This window comes from Hibiscus syriacus, unplaced genomic scaffold (genome assembly GCF_006381635.1).
Source record: "Hibiscus syriacus cultivar Baekdansim isolate YM2019G1 unplaced genomic scaffold, ASM638163v2 tig00111097_pilon, whole genome shotgun sequence".
Taxonomy (NCBI): Eukaryota; Viridiplantae; Streptophyta; class Magnoliopsida; order Malvales; family Malvaceae; genus Hibiscus; species Hibiscus syriacus.
Window position 1 is genome coordinate 1 of NW_024062982.1, and position 6,128 is coordinate 6,128.

Sequence of the window (6,128 nt, forward strand, 5' to 3'; positions counted from 1 at the left end):
TGTGTATCCTGTTAATTTATCTGTGTTTCTGGTTCTAGTATTAAAATGGCACGCTTTTTAGAACACTCAAATTATAAAATGGCAAAGGTAAGATAATCCCGTTCATTATAGATTACTTAAAGCGCATATCTTTCCTCATGTTTTTCTTTCTGCAACCAAATGTTGCGTGTAGTAAAACAAAAAATGAAGGTGCCAGCTATCCTAATTGTTAAAGTTATTTGACAGTATACTGAGAACTCGAAACAGTGCCTCATCATGGGAGGGGGTATTGTCCTAGTTCATCTGAAAGAAAAGAAGTAATATTTGATGTTGATATATTATGCATGCCTTTCCCTCTTGAATAAAAGAAACATGATTTTCAGGCTTCTGCAACTATTCTATTTCAACCACTTTTTTTTTTTCTTGAAAATGTGTACAGGTTATCCAGAGTGAGCTTTTTCTGATAAAAATGCAAAGCTCTTCACTTCAGATATGTTGCATGTTATAAATCATTGCAGTCACCACCATCGACTTCAAGTATAACTAGTGTTGAGGTAAGAAAAAAATCAACATATTGCTTAACTAGTATATTTAGATGACAAAAGTGCTATTCGTTTTCTTTTTACGATTTTTTTGCCCTTGTAAATCTGTTAAGGCAGCGGATGTGAACTGCTATCTCTTTCTCAGGGCTGAGTAAGCTTTGAGGAGAGGACTAGTGATACTAATTGATGTTCAACTGTTTCAGCACTGTATCGGGAAATTAAATGTCTGAAGCAGGAGAGACAATCGGAATATATAGGAGAGGCTTTGAGCAGTCTAAAAGAAGGTGCTGTTCCTTGCACTGATCATCTGGTGAAAGTTATCAAGTCGCTGAACTTGGCGTCAAAATCATGAACTGTTAAAAGAAATCGTGATTGTGGAAAAAGAGAAAATGAATGCGCAAGCCAGCAATGCGAAAGGGAAAAGATCAAATCAATCTGATTGTGAACCTCATCTCATATACGTGATATATGCTTAAAATGAGCGCCTTGAACCACAAGTGGCATTTGAAACCTCCACATTTCCTTTGTCCCCTTTCATTGGAGCTGATGATAGATCCGGTTAGGGCAAACTTATGACAGGACCTCCATCCAAAAGTGGCTTGATAGTGGACTGAGCATTTGTCCAATGACTCGTCAAACGCTCGAACATACAAATCTCATTCCGAATCACACTGTCAAAGCTATGGTAGCAAATTGGAGTGAAAAACACTTGCAACTTTCGAATAAACACTGCTAAACTTGTCTCGATCTCTTCTCCTTCAAATCATATACCCTCACAAGATTTAACCCATACTGATAGTTCCATTGCTAGCAAACAGTAGTTGTTCCACTTCAAGATCATCTCGAGGGTCGGAATGGTTTAGAGAAGCTGAAGTTGAAATTTCATCTAGATTGAGTGGAGAATGGAATAGATGCCAAAGCAGGGAGATTGACAAGTATGACCAGTCCTCTAACATTCATATATTCACAGCAACTGAATCAGCAGTGAGTGAAGTTTCCAGTATTGATTATGCACCCCCTGCTACTATTGACTTGTCAAGAAGGCTGAAGAAACATGAAATGCCGGAGGTAGCTGAAATTTCATCCGAGTGCCTTGGTACTTTTCCTTCAGAAAAGAAATCTGGAATCTCTTCCTGGCCAACGGGAAAACAATTGCAGGTCTCTGGACAAAAGAAGAAGAGGCAGTTAACGGAAACTGTGATTATAACAGTGCATACTCCATTAAATTTTCAGTGTCTCGATGTGATGATTTGACCACAATTCACATGTGATGGAATTGGTGGACAACCTAAAAGCCCCTCAAATGAAGTCCAAACTATAGCTGCTGCAGAATTGCGCTTTCTTGCAAGGAAAAACATGGACAATCGTATAATTATCGGTCGCTGGTGCTATTGCACCATTACTATCTCATTACTAGTTGAAGTTGTTGAAAAGGATCACAGAGGGGTAAGGAAAACGCTGCCTCTGTATTGGTGCAAACTATGCCTTAATAGCCCAAGTTCTGTACGCTTGTTTTGCAAGAAGGGGCTGTGCCACCCTGTCGCATTGTCCCAGTCAGGCACGCCAAGCAAAGGAAAAGGTATGCATTTAGTTTTCCCCCTCGTCTGTCACGGTGATGCGGTCCTTGCATTCTCTGCTCCGTATCAGCTCTTAATAAGCAAATTGTGATTATATTCCTTCTGTTGTCTTCGCCTTGTAAGTCGAGTTGGATATACTGCTTGTGATGAATCTATTCAAGGGTTCTACACTTTTCCGTTTACTTATTAGAAATGGACCTAGCATTTGTGATTCTAATTTGACATATTAGAAGGGTAGGAGCAATGTGTTATTTTCCAAAACTCGTTGCGGAAGTAGTGAGTGACTTCACAGCATAAAGGTATAAGATTTCTTGTAACGCTCATTCAGTCTTAAGAATTAGAACTGATGACTGGTTATTAGTTACTTGTTCGATTACATTTAATCCGAGAACAAATTTCTACTTGCGCATGCGAAAATACATGATATGTTCTTTCCTCCTGTTGTAGCAGGCACAACAGCTTCTCAGTCATTTTCGGAAGCAGAGAGAAGGTGTGCCACTGGGAAGGCAAGAGATGAAAATGACTAATTTGTTATATTTTTCTTTTCTGATTTTTGGATATCCTACTACACGTAAGTTGTTCTCCCTCCATTGGTCCTTCTGGAGCTCTTGTTTCATATATATTTAGTCCTCAGCTATATGCATTAGTGTTATGCACTCTATTCTTTGTTTTTGTTCTATAATGCCCTTTTTTAATGGTGGTTAGAGGGTGGGGAAATAGAGAGTATTGCCGTTCCTCGAGGCGGTGCGTTGTCTATAATTTGCTGCATATTTTCCTTAGAAAACTTGGCTTGCATAGCATCGAGTGTAAGCTTCTGTTTAGTTTTAGTTTTTATAGTGACGAATTTGGCCTTAGATTTGTAGATATATTTGTACATATGCTATATATACTTGTAATCTTTAGGACCTCGTTGAATGATATCTTTTTGCTGTTTGTTGTGTTGAAAATTGGTGCACATGCACCGAAAAAAAAGTTGCAGAAATTGTCAAAATTAGGCAGCAGAATTTGTGATTTTTGGTATGGGAAAATTATAAATTTAGTCCCTGCATTTTGGAATATTTACAAGATTAGTTCTTAAGCTTCAACTATAATATTCTAACGCATTTAGTTTTAAATCATTCCAAATCATTCTAGCTTTCTCCCAATACTAGAGAATTTTGAGAGTTTTCTTAAGAGTTGTTTCTCCTTTTATCAAGAGAGAATTGTTATTGTTTTCTCCTTGTTAGATCGAGAGAAGTTGTAATTCCTATTTTTTCATATGAAATTCTTCTACCGTTGTCCGTGATTTTACTCTATATTATTTAGAGGGTTTTCACGTAAAATTTGTGTATTCTTTATTTATTTTTATTTTCTCAAATTATCAGTTGTGATTTTGCTCTATTTGATAGTCGTATTCCGCAACAATTGGCATTAGAGCCAGATTTGAGTGTGTAATATCTATTTATTGTCTTTATGGTTGCCACCAAAAGGTGGATCCTCCAACATAAGAAAATAAGAAGGTATTATTATTCTTTGAAGGTTCCAGGGAATTATTCACGATAGTAAAATAGTGAGAGTTATCCGTAATAGAAGTTATGATAACGAAATTTGATATTAAATAGTTCAATGGGAGAAATTTCTCGTTGTGGAAATGAAGATGAATGACATCTTGAGGAAAGACGGTTGTCTAGCGGCAATCAGTGAAAGGTCAGTAGATTTCAAAGATGACAATAAATAGATCGAAATGGACAGTAATGTTATGACAAACTTTCATCTAGCATTAGCAAATGAAGTATGTCAAGCATCGAGAAGAAAAGATAGCTAAAATGATATGGGATAAAAAAAATCCAAGAAATGCAAATTCTTAGGGTATGTCGATGGAATAAAGAGGTATCGCTTGTGGGATCCTACTGCCCGCAAAGTGATCATCAGCATGGATGTTATCTTTGTTGAAGATAAACTACAAAGAAAAGAAAAAGATGATAGCACTGAAAAGTCAGAGACTACACAAATACATGTGGAAAAAGAGTTTGAACAAAGAGATTTTTCTGAAGCAGAACCAGCACATGATGAACAAGAACCAGAGAGTTTTGAAGCTCCAACAACCGTCAATCAGATCATGTGAAAATACGTCTCAATTGGCACTTAAATTATGTTATAGAAAGAAATATTGTATACTGCTTTTAACAAAGGACGATGAGCCATCAACATAACAGGAGGCAATAAATAACTCAGATGTTTCATTGTGGATAATGGCGATGTAAGAAGAAATTGAAGCCCTTCATAAAAATAATATGTCATAACCAATTTTTAGGTATTACAATTAAATATTATTTTTTTAAAAACAATTATGACTTTAAATTGAAAAAAATGGGTGATTTTGAATTGATTTGAATAAAATTAAAAAAGAGTCGCCATCAACCTTTGGGTTAGGTAGGTCGAATACCTAAAAACGTCTTTTAAAACAATTTTAAGAAAAATCATTTTTTAAGACAAGATTCGGTCTGCGTTACCAAAGATTCATTTAATGGGTTCGGGAGTCGGTTACGTGCAGGGAAGGGTAAACACCCCCACAACGCCCAAAATTGGTACTGTGTCGCTTACACCTCGTTGTAAATGGTGGAAATTATAAATCAATATAAAGTTAAAATATGATCTATTTATCGAACGTTGATTAATTGCTTCGAATTAAATAATTAGAGAAAATTCTTTAACTCGAAAAGAAATCTCGAAATTAGCAATCCTCCATCGGGAAAGCTAACTCGACTATTTCATCCATAAAGAATATTTCTCTCTTGATAAAATGTGAATCGAATATAAATAAAATTGACGTTTGCATACAACAAAATAATTGATTAACTAAAATGTGAATTGAATACAAATGCAAATTTTGAAATTGACATTTACATAAAATAAAATAAATTACTATTTAAAAATAACACACATTGCATCATTTGCACTAATTAATTAGTGAAATATACTCGAATTGTTGCAAGTTCCTATGTCGTTAAAATGCCGTATCGGATCGCACCACTTCGACCAAGTGATACTTCCACGCTCATTCTACGCATACGTGTTCTTAAAAGTATTTGGATAATATTTAAATAAAGAAAAATGGAAATAAATAGAAATAAAAATATGTGAAATAAATATTTACAACAAAGAATTAAGCATGTTTAATTACATATGGTACAAATAAATACATAACATGAAAAATGTACATACATAGGGGATTAAAAGAATGTTACAACCCAAAATATAATGGTAAAAAGTAAGTATTTAATAATTAAATGATAACATGAATAACAAATTAAAGTGCTAAAACAGAAAGAAAATTAAAAGACTAGCAAAACAGACGTAACAAAATATAAAAACAATGCACTAAAAATGAAACAATACAAAACAAATTGTCAGCCAAAGTACAACATAAAATAATGACTAATAATAATACAACATTGTGGCCAAAGTAAAATATGAGTACAATAATATAACATGGGTTAAAATGTAAACATGCAAACATGGCAAACCATAATGCAAATAAAATAAAATAACTAAGCTTTATAGACAAGTGACTAAACTGTGTAAATTGAAACTACAATATTAGAAACATAAAATAAAGAAACTAGATTAATCAATGGCTACAATAAAACAGAACAAAATCAGTGGTCAATTTTAGAATAAACAGAAACTTAAAGATTCAAACAGTAATTATACCAAATACCAAACAGTGGCTAAAATATAAGAAACATAAATATCATGGCCAAATTCGAATAACACAAAGATTATAAAATACATTGAATCAGTGATCAAATTGAAATATTTGAAAATATTAAAACCAGAATCAAATATAGACAAAATGCCATAAAGCACGGATAGTGACCAATATGTAACAGTGAAAAGATGAAGGCCCAAAGTCAAATAAAATGAAACTTCATTCAATGGTTAAATCGTGAGATTACAAAGCTCAAGGACCTACAGAGTAGTTTACCCATAACTCAAAAAATTAGATGATATTGGGGGCAAAACGACTGCGTTTTGCTCGGCATACCCC

General features: G+C 34.3%; 1 pseudogene; it reads left to right on the forward strand.

Moving 5' to 3' along the window:
* The first annotated feature begins 45 nt into the window (after positions 1-45).
* On the forward strand, positions 46-2,625 carry LOC120152980 (annotated as a pseudogene).
* The last annotated feature ends 3,503 nt before the right edge of the window (positions 2,626-6,128 follow it).